The sequence below is a fragment of the Leucopleurus acutus genome (assembly GCF_964270905.1).
Source record: "Leucopleurus acutus genome assembly, chromosome: 7".
In the NCBI taxonomy this organism is placed as follows: domain Eukaryota; kingdom Metazoa; phylum Chordata; class Mammalia; order Artiodactyla; family Delphinidae; genus Leucopleurus; species Leucopleurus acutus.
In genome coordinates this window covers 110743447-110761231 of record NC_139150.1, presented here as the reverse complement: position 1 = coordinate 110761231, position 17785 = coordinate 110743447, and the positions used below count along the sequence as shown (strand labels likewise).

The 17785-nt window shown below is 40.2% G+C and overlaps 1 protein-coding gene across 1 annotated transcript in view; it reads left to right on the top strand.

Annotated features, from left to right (window-relative positions):
• GALNTL6 (polypeptide N-acetylgalactosaminyltransferase like 6) overlaps positions 1-17785 on the top strand; it is a gene marked incomplete at both ends in the record, with an annotated part of 1125661 nt that overhangs the window by 631271 nt on the left and 476605 nt on the right. The gene's annotated exons all lie outside the window — the stretch shown is intronic.

Sequence of the window (17785 nt, the reverse complement as noted above, 5' to 3'; positions counted from 1 at the left end):
GGAATAAATCCCACTTGATCTTGGTATATGATCTTTTAAATGTATGGTTGTATTTGGTTTGCTAATGTTTTATTGAGGATTTTTTCATCTGTGTCCATAGAGACATTGGCCAGTAATTGTGTGTGTGTGTGTTGTCCTTGTCTGATTTTGATGTCAGAATAATATTGGCCTCATAAAATGAGTTGGGAAGTGTTTCCTCCTCTTGAATTTTTTGGAAGAATGTGAAAAGGGTAAGTAGTTCAGCTCCTCTGAATGTTTGGTGGAATTCACCTGTGGAGCCATCTGGTCCTGGATTTTGTTTGTTGGGAGGCTTTTGATTTCTGTTTTAATCCCTTTACTCATGATCATTCTATTCAGATTCTCTATTCATAATTCAGTCTTGGAATGTTTTATGATTGTGAGAATTTATCCATTTCTTCTCGGTTGTCTAATTTGTTGGCATATAGCTAGCTATTCACAGTGTTCTCTTATAATCCCCTTTGTATTTCTGTGGTTGGTTATAATTTCTTCTCTTTCATTTCTGATTTATTTATCCGAGCCCTCTGTTTTTTTCTTGGTGAGTCTTGTCAGTTTTATCTTTTCGAAGAACCAGTTCTTAGCTTGATCTTTTCTGTTGTCTGTAAGTTTCTATTTCATTTATTTATGTTCCTTTCTTTACTATTTTCTTCCTTCTACTGACTTTGGGCTTCATGTGTTCTTTTTCTAGTTCCTTTAGGTGCAGGGCTAAATTGTTTGAGACTTTTCTTGTTCTTGAGGTAGGGCTGTATTTCTATAAATTTCTCTCTAGTACTGCTTTTGCTGCATCCCGTAGATACTGGTGTGTTTTATTTTCATTTTCATTTGTCTTAAGGTTTTTAATTTTTTTCTTTGATTTTTTTCATTCCCAGTGATTGTTCAGCAGCATGTTGTTCAGTCTCTACGTATGTGATTTTCCTAGCTTTTTTCTGTAGTTGATTTCTAGTTTCATACCATTGTGATTGGAAAAGATACTTGATACAATTTCAGTCTTTTTAAATTTAAACAAGACTTGTTTTGTGTCCCAACGTATGATCTATCCTTGAGAAAGTTTCATGTGAACTTGAGAAGAATTTGTATTCTGCTGCATTTGGATGGAATGTTCTATATGAATCTATTATGTCCGTCTTGTCTAATGTTTCATTTAAGGCCACTGTTTCCTCTTTGACTTTCTGTCTGGAAGATCTATCCATTGATGTAAGTAGAGTGGTAAACTTCCCTACTATTATGGTGTTGCTGTCAAATTTCTCCCTTTAGGTCTTTTAATAATTGCTTTATCTGTTTTGGTGCTCCTGTGTTAGGTGCATATATATTAATAACTGTTATGTCTTCTTGATGAATTGTTCCCTTTATCATTATATACTATCCGTCTTTGTCTTTCATTACTTTTTTCCGACTTGAAGTCTATTTTGTCTGATGAGTATGGTTACACCCACTTTCATTTGGCTGCTCTTTGGTTGAAGTATCATCTTCTGTTCCTTCACTTTGAGCCTCTGTTTGTCTTTAGAGCTGTAATGAGTCTCCTATAGGCAGCATATGGCTGGATTTGTTTTCTAATCCATCCAGCCACTCTGTGTCTTTTGGTTTATTCATTCCATTTGAATTTAGGGTGATTATCGATAAATGAGGACCTTTTAGTACCATTTCACTTTTGTTTTCTGGTTGCTCTATATCTCCATTTTCTCTTTCCTTGTGTTTCTACCTACCGTTTTAGTTTGGTGGTTTTCTGTGATGTTTTTCTCACTTTCCTCATTATATTTTGTGTCTCTGCTGTAGATTTGTTTCGTGGTTACTGTGAGGTTTGTGTAAAATGTCTCATAGATAAGATGCTATCAGCAGAAAAAGGACTATTTTATCTTCATTTACCTCTATGGATTCTGTTCTCTTCCCCTTTTGAGTTTTCGTCACAAATTACTCCTTTTTATGGTGTTGTTTCACTACTAAATTGAAGTAGCTATAGTTATTTTTACTGCTTGCATTCATTTAACCTTTAGGCTATAACTGTTTAACAACTTATTCTGATATAGAGTTGCAATTTTCTAATTCTGTCTGTCCATCTATCACCTTTCCCAGAGTTTTGTGTACTTTCGTCTTTTCATTTCAGGTAAAAGAGATCGTTTCAGCATTTCTTGTAAGGCCTACAGTTGATGAACTTACTCAGCTTTTGTTTGTCTGAGAAAGCCTTTATTTCTCCTTCATGTGTGAATGTGAACTTTGCTGCATAGAGTATTCTTGCCTGACAGTTTTTGTTGTTGTTGTTACGCGGGCCTCTCACTGCTGTGGCCTCTCCCGTTGCGGAGCACAGGCTCCGGACGCGCAGGCTCAGCGGCCGTGGCTCACGGGCCCAGCCGCTCCGCGGCACGTGGGATCCTCCCGGACCGGGGCACGAACCCGCGTCGCCTGCATCGGCAGGCGGACTCTCAACCACTGCGCCACCAGGGAAGCCCTGCCTGACAGTTTTTATCTTTTAATATTTTGAGGATGTAATTCCACTATCTCCTGGCCTTCGTTTCTGCTGAAAAATCTGCTGAGAGCCTAGTGGGGGTAACTTTATGGGTTAACACCCATTTTTCCCTGGCTGCCTTTAACATTCTTTGTCATTTTTTGCTAGTTTTAATATAATGTGTCTTGGAGAACATCTTTTTGCATTGAGGTAATTAACTGTTCTTCAGATTCATGGACCTGTCCATCCAGTTCCTTCCTCAACTCTGGGAATTTCTCAGCTATTATTTCTTTAAGTAACATTCTGCTCCCTTCTCTGTTTCTTTTCCTCTGAGATACCCATTACCCTAATGTTGCCCTTCCTCAAAGAATCAACTAGCTCTCACAGAATCTCCTCATTTTTAACCTATCATTTCTAGATTTCTATCTCCAAGCTCACTGATTCTCTCTTCCATACGGTCTGCTTTACTTCCAGTGCATTCTAGTGCATTCTTCAGCTCGTTTATTGAGTTCTTCAGCTGCAGAATTTGTTTGGTTGTATTTTAGATTTCCAGTCTCCTTGGTAAGATATTTTTTCTGTTCATGATTTTTAGTTCGGAGCTCATTGAACTGCCTTTCTGAGTTTCTTCAGGGTGGCTCTTTTGAATTCTCTATCAGATCACAGTATTCTGTGACTTTAAGTCTGGTTTCTGGAGAATTGTCATTTTTCTTTTTGTGATACTGTGTTACCATGGAGTTACTGCTTTGCCAGAACGTTTGAAGTAGCAAACATCGTTCCTCTTTAGGTGAAGCTTTTTTCCACTTGAGTCTGATTCAACAGGTTAGTAGTAATTAGAGGCCATTCTTTAACTTTCCAATAGGTGGCGCTATGGCACAAGTTTTTGTTTCCACTTACCTGTTCTGCCTGTGGTTACATTTGAGAATCTACACTTACCACTCTATACCACCTCTGTCAGAGATGTTGCCATGTCCCCTTGTTTTCACTGCTTGTGTCTCCCGGGGTTGCTGGTGCCTTGCTGCTGCCAGTGATATTCCTGCTGTTGCTGGCATTGCTGCCTGGGGCACCTCTGCCACATCTGGGGTCTCCTGGTTATCAGGCTCGACTGCAGCTGGTGGAGAAGGTGGTGGCAGGGGAGGGGGGCTGGGTAGCCAGGCTCCTGGGTGCCTCTGCTGTATCCGGGGTTGTCTGATTTGCAGTCACTGCCATTGAGGGCTGGGAGCTGAAGATGCAGGCACCTCTGTAGCTAGAGGGATGGGGTCACCTGGGGCCATGGGCACCCCTGCAGCCAGGAGGCCAGAGTCATGTGTGTTGACTCCCAGCTGCTGCTGGGTTCTCCGGGGCTGTGGGCTCAGCAGCTCTGGTCAAGGGTCTGGGATCACAGGCACTGCCTCAGCTGCCCCCCCACCCCCGACTCCTCTTTGGAGCCCAGTCCCCCCACCTTTACATGCACAGATGTGTGGAACTCTCTGGTGTCCTGCTGTGTCGGGCAGAAGCACCTTTGTTGAGTGGTGGGTGTTGTACTGGTTGTGGATTGATTGAAGGGGAGAGACAAAGGGAGCGTCTCATGCCATCAAGGTGCTGACATCACTTCTCAATAATTTCCTTTTAACATCATTGCAAGGCAGGTCTACGGGCAGCAGCTTTCCTCAGTTTTTGTTTGTCTGAGAAACTCTTTATTTCTGCTTCATTTTTAGAGGATAATCTCACAAGCTACAGAAATCTGGGTGGGTGGGTTTTTTCTCAATACTTTAAAATTCTTATCTTTGATTTTCTATAGGTAAGGTGTTTTTATTTTTTCTTTCTGGCTTCTTTTCAGAATTTTTTCTGTATCTTTGATGTTTATCTAGGCGTATAATTTGAAAATTATACGCCTAGATAAATGTTTTTGGCATTTACACTGCTTGGTATTCTCTGAGCCTCCTGGATCTGAGGTTTGGTGTCTGACATTAATTGGGGGAAACTTATCCATCATTATGTTTCAAATATTTCTTCTGTTCCTCCGTTTCTTCTCCTTCTGTTATTCCCATTGTGCACATATTATATACACCTTTTGTATATATACTTGTTGTGGTTGTCCCATGGTCGGTATTCTGTTTTTTTTTTAGTTTTTGTTCTCTCAGCTTTTCAGTTTTGTAGTTTTCTATTGATATATCCTTAAGCTCAGAGATTCTTTCCTCAACCATGTCTCGTCTACTCATAAGCCCATCAAAAGCATCCTTTTTGATTCTTAACATTTCATTCTCTTTGCTTACACTGCTCATCTGCTTTTGCACGCAGTCTACTTCATCCATTGGAACGCTCTGCATATTAATCATAGTTGTTCCAGAAACTAGAAATTCTATTTCGATGTTTTATGGCAAATATTAAGCACCAGGGAGCGTTTTAGCTGCTCAGGGTAAATGATAAAGATGTGTTGCGGGGGCTTGCCTGGTGGCGCAGTGGTTGGGAGTCCGCCTGCTGATGCAGGGGCGCGGGTTCGTGCCCCGGTTTGGGAGGATCCCATGTGCCGCGGAGTGGCTGGGCCTGCGCGTCTGGGGCCTGTGCTCTGCAGCAGGAGAGGCCCGTGTACTGCAAAAAAAAAAAAAAAAGATATGTTGTGGGCACTGGAGATTTGAGTCTAGTAGAGGAGACTGGAATACTTCAATTTTTTGTCTGTGTCCCTTCACTTCAGTTTATAGGGAACAAAGACAGAAGTCCTAGCAGCAAGGGAAAATATGGCTTTTTTATAGAATCACTTTGTTACGTTTATGCAGAACTAGGCAATGTATGAGGAAATGATTTATATGATTTGATAAGAGAAGATAAGAGAAGAAACAAAGAAGCTAAGGATGAAGGGGTGTAAATGTCCAGGAAGAGTCTCTGCTTAGCCCTCAGTTAATCTGTTAAACTTCTTAGATTGTTGAGAAACTAGTGGGTAAGATATGCTTGGGTACAGATATGAAATGGGGGCTTCCCTGGTGGCGCTAGTGGTTGAGAGTCCGCCTGCCGATGCAGGGGACGCGGGTTCGTGCCCCGGTCCAGGAAGATCCCACATGCCGTGGAGCGGCTGGGCCCGTGAGCCATGGCCGCTGGGCCTGCGCGTCCGGAGCCTGTGCTCCGCAACGGGAGAGGGCACAACAGCGAGAGGCCCGCGTACCGCAAAAAGAAAAAAAAAAAATGAAATGGGAAAGTTACACTTACACCACTTAACATCTTATTTTCTTTAAAACCACTTCCAGTTATGTTGTCTGGAGGAGGAGGATAGGACAGGGCATTAGAAATGTTCACAAATGCCCGTCTCGCTCACATGTCATGTCTACACGAGACTTTTAGATGGCTTCTAGTTTCAGCCTAGACCACTGTTATGATGACATGGTAGACGAGCCTGCATTGCATTTTTTGTTTGTGAGACTGATTTCATGTTCAAAACAATTTATGTATTCTCCCCATCTTTCCTCTGTCATGCATAATCTTTCCTTTAATAGTATCCTTCTGCTTTCTTGTTAAGGACCTGCTGAGATGTGCTTATGCATAACAAAAAGATGCCCCAATTTTTTTCTCTCAAAACCATTTGCACAACATTTAGCAAAATAGACCAAACTTTCCTGAAGTAAATTCAAGATGCTCGTGGAGCAACAGATGCTCCACTCCATAGAGTAGAAAAGACTTGTTTCAAGCTGTCTAAAGCAATATGTTCAAGTGTAAAATTTTTGTGAGACTGGCAAGCTGTGTAAATCATTTATTTCTACAAATAATTAAGATCATCGAATTTGTATACTACTGTGTATACATTTCTAATTTAATGCAAGGCTGGTACCTGTCTTGATGAGTGGGCAAAGTCCAGTTGCCTACCTGAGAAGCTGAGTCTGGAGGGAGTCAATACATTTTCAAATAAAAGATAAGGAGTAGATAGAATAATGCAGGTGTCATAGCAAACGACATAAAAGCTGAGAATAAGTATAAAAGAACACTGTAGAAGGTTAAAAATTAAGATGTTCACTAATTTTTTTTTTTTAATTTAGTGGCCCACTTTTTGACAGCTCATTTCCCGATACGTTAGGAGTCAACTTAGTATTAGACATATATTAGGAAATTGAAGCAAAGAATCACATACAAAAAAACACAATAAACATCTGTAAGGCAACAGTTACCTGGAAGGTGTTCATGTCTCAGCCCTACATCACTGGAACATCTTCATCCTAAAGTTCAGGAGAAATAAGTATTACCATAGAATTATTAGAAAAATACAATAGAGAAACAGGGCATGTGGGGCATTTTTGCCTGCTTAGTCCCAAATTCTAATCTTTATTTACTCTTGAATAATGATACAAACTAAACTATTATCTTCAAAGTTATCACAAAAATGCACAGTTGGGACCTAAGACTATAGAGGGAGCCCCAGAATGAAAGCATGGAGGAGTCTAGGGGTCTTCTCAATGTACCTTCACACCAGCACGTCACAGGAATTGTCTTGTCAAAGAGACTCATTTAAGAAACTCATTTGACCTTATCACAGACTTAGAAGAGATAAGCTTCACTGAAACAAAGACCCCCCTTTGTGTTCTAGTTACTACTGGTGCAAAATGAGCCTCCCCAAAACTTATTTAATAATGCCTGTGCCTTCTGTGATCAGGGATTCAGACAGAGCTCTCAGTAAGGAAGGTTTTTCTCTGCTACATGATGTCCAGGGTCTCATTTGGGAAGTTGGTGGCAGGAGGTGACTAGATGTCTAGGGGGTGAAATCCTTGGCCGGCATCTGGAAGCAGTTACTGGCCTCTGGCTGGAGCACATAAGTGTAGCTTGTTATGAGGACCTATCTTATCTGGCATCTCAGGAATCAAAAGGCAAGGGTCCCAAAGATACCAGTAAGGTGGTGTATTGTCCTTTGTTTCGTTAGCTGCCAAGGTCAAATAGCATTTCTTTGTACGTCGTCTCCTAAGCAGTCATAGCGTGGCTTGGATTCAAGAAGGGGGACATAAACCCCACCCCTTGATGAAAGGGCTGTCAAAGAATTTACAGATATATTTTAGAGCCACCACCGTGGCTGGGCATCCCATACCTGAGGAGCCGGGGTATTGTGTGTTACGTCTTCTGAAGGGAGTCTTAGTGGAGGTGTGGAGTCCTCGGTGGATAAAAGGGAGGAGGTTGCATCTGTTCCACGAGATTGTAAGTTTAGGACGTGGTCTAGCGAGAGGGCATTTCCAACTGTTCCTGATGCTCTATCCATCCCATCCCTCTACTCAAGACAGCAAAATTAGAAATTACCACTGTGTCTTTGTGTGTGTGTGTGTGTGTATTATATATATATATATAGGCATATACACACAGAGATATGAAACAAATAGATAAGCAGCGTTAGCAAATATCTAAAGAAAGAGCAAGTATGAATAGCACTTGAGGTTAACAGACTAGAGAGTTTCAGAGAAGGAAGTGTAGTTACTTCACTTAAAACTGAATTAGACATGGGTATCGATACATATGTACGTTTATATATATATTCTCATATACATCTGAATACATATATATGGACACACACCTATAGATACATAAACCTGCATGGTTACAAATGTGTATGTATATGTGTGTGCATATACACACAAAGCAATGACTAGGACTTTGCAAAATAAAAAAAAAATTTTATCCATACTTCATTCTATTCTGAAGCAGCAATTATTTTATCATCGGTAAGCACTTTTGAATAAATACTACTTTCCTTATCTATTAACTTGTGCTTGCTTATTCATTTTAGTAAAATTCCTAGCATTATGTCTCTAAATGTATAATATGTGACTAAACAGTGGCTATGTTTTTCAAAGTCAAGTCACTTCTCTACAGTATGTTCTAAGTAGTTGCTCAACCAGGATTATGTTTTGCAGAGACGAATTAAAACCGTTGACCATTTTATTGCTAACAAACACCCACTGATTTTGTGGTTGGAACATGTGGTTATATTGTCGTTACATTAAATAATATAGCACATTCAATAATGTAGCAATTACCAGTTTTGCAAGATCCTACTCTATTCTTTTGCATATATCTTACCATGCTGCATATTAGATACGAAATAATTAGATACCAAAGGAAAGGAGTAAAAGTGTGGGTCCACAATCTGCTACTGCTTCTGACATATGCACCTAGCGAAGCAGATGGAATTGTGTTCCTGGGATGTTTAAGGACTTTTAGAGTGCTTCGTATCAGCAGCATCTGGAGACCAATTACTGAACACTCTCCACAGGGGTCTTGCCTCAGAGTTTTTAAAGAGTTGACTAATATATAAACTCTCCAACTTCCCACTGAGAGAGACTGAAGCAGCCTCAGAGAGCAAGAGCCTATTGGAGTTGAACTAAAAATGAAATAATTTGAAACTGGAACTGAAGTCTTTAGCGTTTACATATGTAGTTGGCTGTAAGGTTGCAATGGAGGGCCATAATAAAGGGGTCTTAAGTCCCTGCCTTTTCTTGTGTCTGGAATTAAAAGAACGGAAAGGAAAACTAAACGCCCAGTTCAGACCTGAAAAAATGGTTTAGCTAAGGATTTGTAATAGTAAATTAATGGAAGAAATTTGCTGCATTTGAAAGCCCGAAGGTGTCTTAAGAGTACTGTACAGTGTGTCTGTTTTTGACCCTTCACATTACATAGTAGGTTCTGGTGAACAGCTACCAACAATTCTCTGCGGTGTAACAGTCTTACGGTTATTTTACTGATAAGAAAACTAAAGTTCACGGAAGCAGACCTGAGACTCTGGACCAGGCCTGCGAAGTTCAGCGTCTTTGGTGAGACTCATAAAGTCTATTTTCTGAAAGGATCAGATCGTACAACAAAGTTAGTAAGAGGACTGAAGAGTGCCTCTTAAGAGTTTTAGTAGCTCATTCATTCATGACATTCATTCATAGTATTTATGAAGCACACATGTCTCTCGGATGCCAGACACTGAGATAGGGCTAGGAATACACCAGTGAGCAAGACGGGTCGTCCTGGGCCCCCTGTAGCCTGAAAACTCCTAAGAACTAAGCTACTGGAATTGCATTTTACACATGAGGAAACAGAAGGGAAAAAATGTTAACATACGTGTGGGCAAAGCCCAACTCAGGTCTCTCAATTCCTAGAGTAGTTTAGTGCTCTTCCAATAATAATCTAAGTAATATTATTTCAGAAGAATTATCATTCATTATCATTCAGTTATGATTAATTAAACCATTAAAAAGCCTGGTTGCCTTCCATTGAGGCTACACCAATCAAAAGGATGACTTATCCATGGACTTCCCTTGCATTCAGTCCTTGCTTATTTTTCAGTGAGTCAGAACAAGAAAGGGGGGAGGCGAATGCTGATGTAGTAAAGTGACAGTAATTACATTACTGGTGACCAGTTGCAGTTTCTAAGAACAATCATGCAGAGTAAGGTCTAAAGCCCGGAACGAATATGGACTCTCTAGAATTGCCTATCTGGGGTCTATGCACCATTCTCAAGAATTAGATACATCTCCTTTTATAAAATACCATTTTAAAGGGAATTAGAAATGTTGAGATCAATGTTGAGACAGGAAAAGACTGTTGGTACTCAGTGAGGCAGCTTTCCAATGTTAACTTCTCGATAATGAAAACTTTACGCATGTGCAAAAGTAGGAAGCTTCCCCGTACATCCAGCACTCAGCTTCAACGATTATTAGCTCATAGTCTCATCTGTATTCTTTTCCACTTCTCACCCCATATTATTTTTAAACGTATCCCAGACAGCATATAATTTTCTCTGTAAATATTTCAATGTGTATCACTAAAGAAAAACACATTTAAAAACGTATCACATTCAAAATATTTTGGCAATAATTCCCAGGGAGAGTGTTAGGAAGATGTGCGAAACGGGCGTCTTACAAAAGGAACTAAAATAAAACATTGTAACCACAGCGAGCACTTCCAATACAGAAAGTAAATTCATACAGCTCACTTTTAGGGATGAGTTCTTCAAAATTGGGAATTGCGCTGGTAACCTTCTCGAGATAGAAAGACCAGAAATTTCAACATGAAAACACACACACGCATACAGAACACTTTGTCGTGAAATGTCTTCTTCCTGCTTGGCATAATTTGTACAGCACTGAGATGACTGTTTTCCTGCTGCTGCCTGTTACCTGAATTTACACTCCGCGATGTAGATATGGCAAATGTGCCTGATGGGTTAGTATTCCCTGGTATTCATAATCTGAGTAACGAAATTATCTGAGACTAGAAGCGGGAAGTCTGGAGGCAGCCCAGAAGCAGAGCACTTCCGGCTGCTCTTATGAGTGTGATGTTTATCATGATGCTTGATCCCTAGGCATATATGTGCCGGCAGTGGGTCCAAAGAAGATTTCTGCAGACTCAGAGATAACGCAAGCTGGAGCTTGGAAGATAGAAGAATAAAGGTTGAATTTTGTGTATATATATCCTCTACTTCAAAGACTTTTTTAAAAATCCCTTTCCTATTTCAACTGTCTTGAAATGACTGGGTTCTGTGTCAACACCTGCACCCGTATCAAAAGGGGTCACAGAGGCAACGTGATGGTGGCATTGGCATCCCTCAAAAGGAATATGGAAAATGAAAGGTGAAGATCTATTTACTAGAGTAAGAGTTCCCACGTTAGAGCATTCTTACTCAAATTTGAGGACGCAGGATTTATTTTATTATGGAAGGCTGGAATTTCATTCATTTCTTTATTCCACAAATACCCGCTGAGTGCTTATAACGTGCAAGGCTCTAGGGGTATAATAATGGGAAAACACAGTCTATTCACTCATGAAGTTAACATCTAGCTATTTCCTTACACAGTGTATTCAGTCATGGTGGTTACGTTTGTGGCCATTTTTTCCCCCTTAACCAGCAAAACACTTTTACAAAATAAATTTTTTTAAGACGGGCTCACCCAGAATAATCAGATGAATTTTATCTGGAACCCTAATAAATGAAGTACATTAATGTGATATTGACTTGTGAAAATATAGCTAAGTACGTATTTCTGTTACTGACTTAGAAAAGCATCAATAATACCAAGGAGATTTTTTTTGAAGGACAAAAAAATGAGAGCAGAGATTATGGACAACTCAGGCTTCTGTCAACCTCGTAAATAGTCTTTCTATTTTATTTTGGTTGCAGTCACTTGGAGAGAGATCTGAATCCTGATACACACAATAGTCTTAAATGTCACTTTTGTGTAAAAAAAGAGAAATTCTGACAATGTGAAGAAAATTTTCAATTAATTTCTCAGTATACTTGAAGCGGTATTCGGAAGAAATTTGCATTTCAAATTCAAACATTTCTAATTTATGCTTACAGTACAGTGGAATAGTTCAGTATTCAGCCTTTGGCGTGAAAAACTTGGTTTTCATTTCTGATCTGCATCCACTGTTCAGCCTTGGAAAAATTATTCAGTTGGTCTGGGATTGGTTTCCCTAATTCTAAAATGGAGACGATAATACCAGAGTTGTTTAAATGATCAAATTAAGTAATATATAAAATACTTACATTCTACTTCAGTCAGAGGAAGTGGTCCATACAGGATACTTGGGATCTAATCCTATTCAATACAATCAAAGTCATGGTAGAGGGGAAGCAGCTCTATCCCAGACTGGAATCCAATTCAGTTCAGTTCACCAAATCTTATCGTTTGATAATTGTGTGTGATGCACGTGCAAAGTGGTGGTGACACAGTGTCAAAGATGCAAGGTTCCATGCCTAAAGCATGAATTCAATCAAGAAAGGTGGGAGGTGAGAGACATTCCAGACAAGGGAACAGCTTATGTGAAGAGATGGCTTGAGTCTAGAGTTCCCAGAAGGACAAAGTGTAGTTTCCAGTGTGACTGTGAGAGAGAATGAGGGTTGTTGAATGGTATGAAGGAAAGCAGGATGCTGTACAGAGAAGCAGGGTCAGATCATTCAAGCTCTAAAAGCCATATGAAGGATTTCAAATTTTTACCTTATGGAACATTGGAAGCCATTGAAGTTTCATAGACAGTTGGATGAATCGGCAGTCGTAGCATGACAATTTTCTTTGAACGGGCAAAAAATGAAAGCAGGATGTCCACTAGAAGGCTACTCAGTAACTAAAGAAAGAAATGAAAATACCTTGGACTAGACAGTAGTATGGAGGAGAAAATGGACAGACTTTTATAACATTTTGGAGGTAGAATTTACAGGGACTTGGTAACTGACCGGTTGGTATAAGTAACAGAAAGAGAGCAATCAGAGATTTGGGGGTTTTCAAATAAGATACTGAGCAAAAACTTATGCCGTGTTCCAAGATTAAGGATCGTTAGTGAAACTTGTTTGAAGAGAATGTTTTTCATTTCCCATGAGTGTGTGGATGGAAAGCATCTATTTTAATTAGTTCAGTAGACTCCTGCAAGGGGGCTGGGGATCAGTAAGGAGAACTGGACTGGATATGACAATGTTTTAGTTAACATAGGGCTGTTTGTCAAAGCCTTGAGTATGGGTGAGATCATATTGAAAGAAGAGAAGACCTAGGCAGAGCTCGGAGACAAATCGACATTTAAGGGGTATTGTGATGCAGAAGAAGCAGGCAGAGAACATTGAGAAGGAATGACAGCGACAATAGGGATAAGAGAAAAAAATTAAGAGCATGAGAATTCACGGAAGCCAAGAGCAAACTGCTTCCAGAAGAATGGTCAGCTAATGGTAAACTGCTCCCAGGACACTACACTCATGGCCCCTCAAATGTGTCCATTGGATTTAATGACCCGGAGGCAGTTTCAAGGAAGTGGTGAAAGCAGAAGCCACGCTGTGATGGGTTGAATTCAAAGTGGAAAGTGAGGCAAAGAGGTAAATGGCTTATGTGAGATGTTTTCTGTTAAAAGGGGGAAGTATGAGATAACTAGAGGAGAGCACAGGGTCAGGGGAGGCTTCCAGTCCTTGTTTTACAGGTTGGAGAGACCTGAGGAGCCGGAGTGCTACTGGAAGGGTCCTAGCAGAAAAGATGACGTTGAAGACACAGATGTAAGTGGGGGCCGAAGCAGAAGAAAACCTGTCTCAGAGGATGGGGGCGGGGGGAGTACTGGCTTTAAATAGTGGGAGGAATCAAGGGGTCAGGTAGAATAAAAGCTATTTCAGATTTGAAAACTTTATTGTGGGGGAATGTTGAGGCTTTGTTTTCTCAGTAAAGAAGAAGATAAGGCCAGCTGTTGTGAGGAAGGATACACAGAGGGAAAACTGGATAACTGGCTTCAATGTTCAAAAGTACCATTGAAACTCTCGCCGTAGAGAGGGGGAGATCGCTGAAGGGAGTAGCCTTAAAAACAAGATAATGTAGCACACGTTAACAGGCTGTTTGTCTCCAATGTTTTAAAATTTGGTATATACCCTAATGCATTTGAAACTGGGCATTGTTTTCATTATTATTACTTATTTATTGACTTAAGTTAACATTTTTTTTTTAGTGTGATCCAATGTTTGTTTTTAGAATCTCTGATAAAGCCACGTGTCACAACCACTTAGAAAACTTGCTTCTTAGACGTGTAGAGTACAATTACTCTTAAACCCTACCTCTCAAAACCTAGTATAGTTTTCACATTTATCTCACTTCCCTATCTGCAGATGATCCATTATTTTCCAATGTACCGTTTTCACACTGCCAAATGTCATCATGCATTTTTGTTTTGAAATATCATAGTTTCAAACATGAATTTTTAAGAACTATGTTCAACTTGTAGGCGTTTAGCTAACCTTGTATTGATTTTAATTTCAGGTTTGCTAGTAAGAGGTTATAAACATCAGAACATTTTATATATAATATTTAAGAGACTGTCAAATGTGTTATTTAGACAATGTCAAATATACTCAGAGCTCATGATTATATGATTTTGTTTCTTTGGCTTAGAGTCTGATAAATTCCCATAGATCAATATTTCTCAGGTCTTAAATTATTAAAACTTGGATATATTAGCAAGAAATATTGTTTCCTACAAACTCAAATGTAAAGGATAATTAATTTGAAAGATACAGTGGGTTACTGTCATTAATGGAAAGTATCTCAAAAACTCTAAAAGGGTACTACCTTGGAAGCTTGGCTAGCTAAGGAAACTCACTACAAGTTATTAGTTTCTGTGTCAGACGAAGATTGTGTCTACAAAGAGAAAAACTACCTTTATCTGAAAGGACAGTTACATTGTTCAACTGAGTTTTCCTTTGCAGAGGTTACAGATTCTGTTCCTGGACTGATAATCTGGATGACCAGTATTCCTAGCACTTAGGTGATACCAACCTTAAGGGAGAAAAATGTGATACATGGCTAGAGATTCTTCACAACCTTAACTGACCTTAGAGAAGACTTTCTGAAATAGGTCCATGACCCCTTCTCAGAGGGGGTTTATCAGCAAGTTTAGCTCAATACACAGTGGGTTCTGTGGTGCGTTTTGGTAAGTTATACCCTCTGTTTAGAACACTTCACTTCATGGAAGTGTTGCCAGAAATACAATTATTGGATTCATCTTAGACTCTGTGCTAAGGCTCTTAATAGCTTTTTGGTCAATGAGTTCTCAATTAAAATGCAGTTTCTCATCCTCCTGGCAAATACCTTTTAAAGAAGATTCAGTTTACTCTTTGAATCACCTCAAATTTCTCCCTTCCTCTGAAATTCTTCCCCGTTAGGATCTAGTTTTCTCTGTATGTTTTAACCTATATATTCCGTAGGTGATGTATTCCTAGCACAGCTTTTTCACAGGGAAAATATTTAAATTATCTTTTACCCCACAGAACCAAGCACTATATTCTGTATAGAGCAACACAATGCTATTGATATTTGTATAAAAACTGGGGAGTGAAAATAAAATTTGTTGACCATCTGCTCTTTTTTTCCGGCACCACTCAAAGCTCTGAAATATATTACCGTTTTAAGTTCTGTAATATTCCTTCATGAAGGTCTTTACGGCCTCATTATGTAAGAGTAAAAACTGAGATTTAAATAAGTCAAACCGAACACCCAAGATTATGATACACAGGGTGAGGATACAAACCCAAGTTTGTTTTCCATACTCTAAAGGACATTTTCTTGTGACCACGTGATACTGAGATAATTAACCAAGTCTTTTCTCAGAACTCTCTCCTTACACCCTCACCCATCACCTCTCGTGGAGGGGCCCAGAGCTAGACGGCTGTGGAGTGAATACGAAATGAAGACACGAGCTTCAGAGGACTCTCAGGGAACCCAGCTAACAGGAAGCAGAGGCGTCCAAGTTGAGGCCTGACAGCGTTTTACAACATAACAGGTTGAACATGCTTACATGCCCAAGAATAAGAGCCAGAAATCAAGAAAAGGCTAGGATGGATGCGATGGATAAACAACAAGGTCCTACTGTAGAGCACAGGGAACTATACTCAACACCCTGGGATAAACCACAATGGAAAAGAATATCAGACAGAGTATATAGGTGGAACAATCACTTCACTGTACAGAAGAAATTAACACAACATTGTAAATCAACTATACTCCAGTAATACATCTATTAAAACATAGGCAGACGTGAGGTAACGGTAAGGCAAAATCTAGGAAGAAGAAAAGAGACTCAAAGAATACTTGCAAGGTCATCGGTCAAGAGGCAGGATGGTTGCTTGGAGGGAACCTTGTGCAGATGGGAAACTGTTGTTAATCCAGCTCTGCACTCATCATGGTTGAAGCGAGGGGGGAAAACATCAGTATCAGAACCAGTTACTGTCTGTCAGCTGGTTAATAACAGACTGTCCAGTTAAATAAATAGAACTGTCCACTTATGTGAGGTCACCAAGCCCGCTCTCTCTCCTCCACCCCATTTTTTGGTCCTTGTAACCTGAGACCCCTCAACCCCCATGTCCTCCAGTGGACACGGTCTCCTGTGTGGTTCCTCCAGCTCTGTGTTATTTCTACTGCTGGACAGATAAATGGAGCTACATATCCCGAAGGTGGAGTACGGATGGTGGGAAAATGCCTTGAATACTGTTTTTCAAATATTCATGTGCAGGCAACTCACCCGGGAAATCTTATTAAGATGCAGAGTCTGATGCAGTGGATCTGGACTGGGACCTGTGAGTCTGACCATCTAAGAGGCTTTCAGGTGATGCCAAGGTTACTGATCTTGGTGGGAAGCAGCGATACTGAATGATATGCTCTGAACTGAGAAGGAACTTTAAGACTGAAAAATGAAACAGGCAGCTTCCTAAAGTGCAATTATGAAGTTTGTTGTGGGTAACTTCCAAACGGGCAGGATCGGGCAAACAGTGACCCAGAGGCATTCACAGCGGTGCCTCTGAGAGGGGAACAGGGGGATTTAAAGGGGCCAAAGCTAACAAAAGAATCTGACCACGAGGTAGAAGCACATTCACAGGGATGGGAACGAGAGCTCCCCCCACCCAACCCGGGGTCTCATGACCATTAACCATCCTGTGTCAGCAAAAAGTATTCTTCCAGGTTTCACATCTGATGCAGGCAAGGGTAAAGGTTGCTGGCTTGGGCACATTCCTTGCAAGTTAGGCTAAAGCTCAGTCACGCTCAGTCACGCAGGAAGGGGAGGGGGTGGGACTGGGGGCCTGAGATGGAGCTGATAAAATGGACTCAGTGTGGTTCAGCCATGCAAGTCTACAAACCACATTTTAAGTAGCAAGAAGGCTCTACTGGTAATTCAAAATGTTGTGTGATATTCACTTTCTAAGTTGGCCTTGCAAAGGGGGCTATGCCTCTCGTTTGAACACTCTGGACACCTAGAAGATTTCTAAGAATTGCATGAAACATAATTGGACTATAGTGTGTGTTTATCCTTGTGGCTATAACAACTAAGAGACATTTGAATCAGAATGTAATTTCTGTGGACCTTGATCACTCCCATCATACCTGTACTCTTATCAGACATTTAGAGGAGAGTCAACACCTATCCTTCTGAAACTATTCCAAAAAATTGCTGAGGAAGGAACATTCCCAAATTCATTTTATGAGGCCACCATCACCCTTATACCAAAACCAGAAAAAGATACCACAAGAAAAGAAAATTACAGGCCAGTATCACTTATGAACATAGAGGCAAAAAGCCTCAGCAAAATACTAGCAAACTGAATCCAACCACACATTAAAAGGATCATACATCATGATCCAGTGAGATTTATCCCAGGGATGCAAGGATTCTTAAATATTCGCAAATCAATCAGCGTGCTACACCACATCAACAAATTAAAGAATAAAAACTATGTTCATCTCAATAGATGCAGGAAAAGCTTTTGATAAAATTCAACACCCATTTATGATAAAAACTCTCCAGAAAGTAGGCATAGAGGGAACACACCTCAACATAATAAAGGCCATATATGACAAACCCACAGCAAACATCATTCTCCATGGT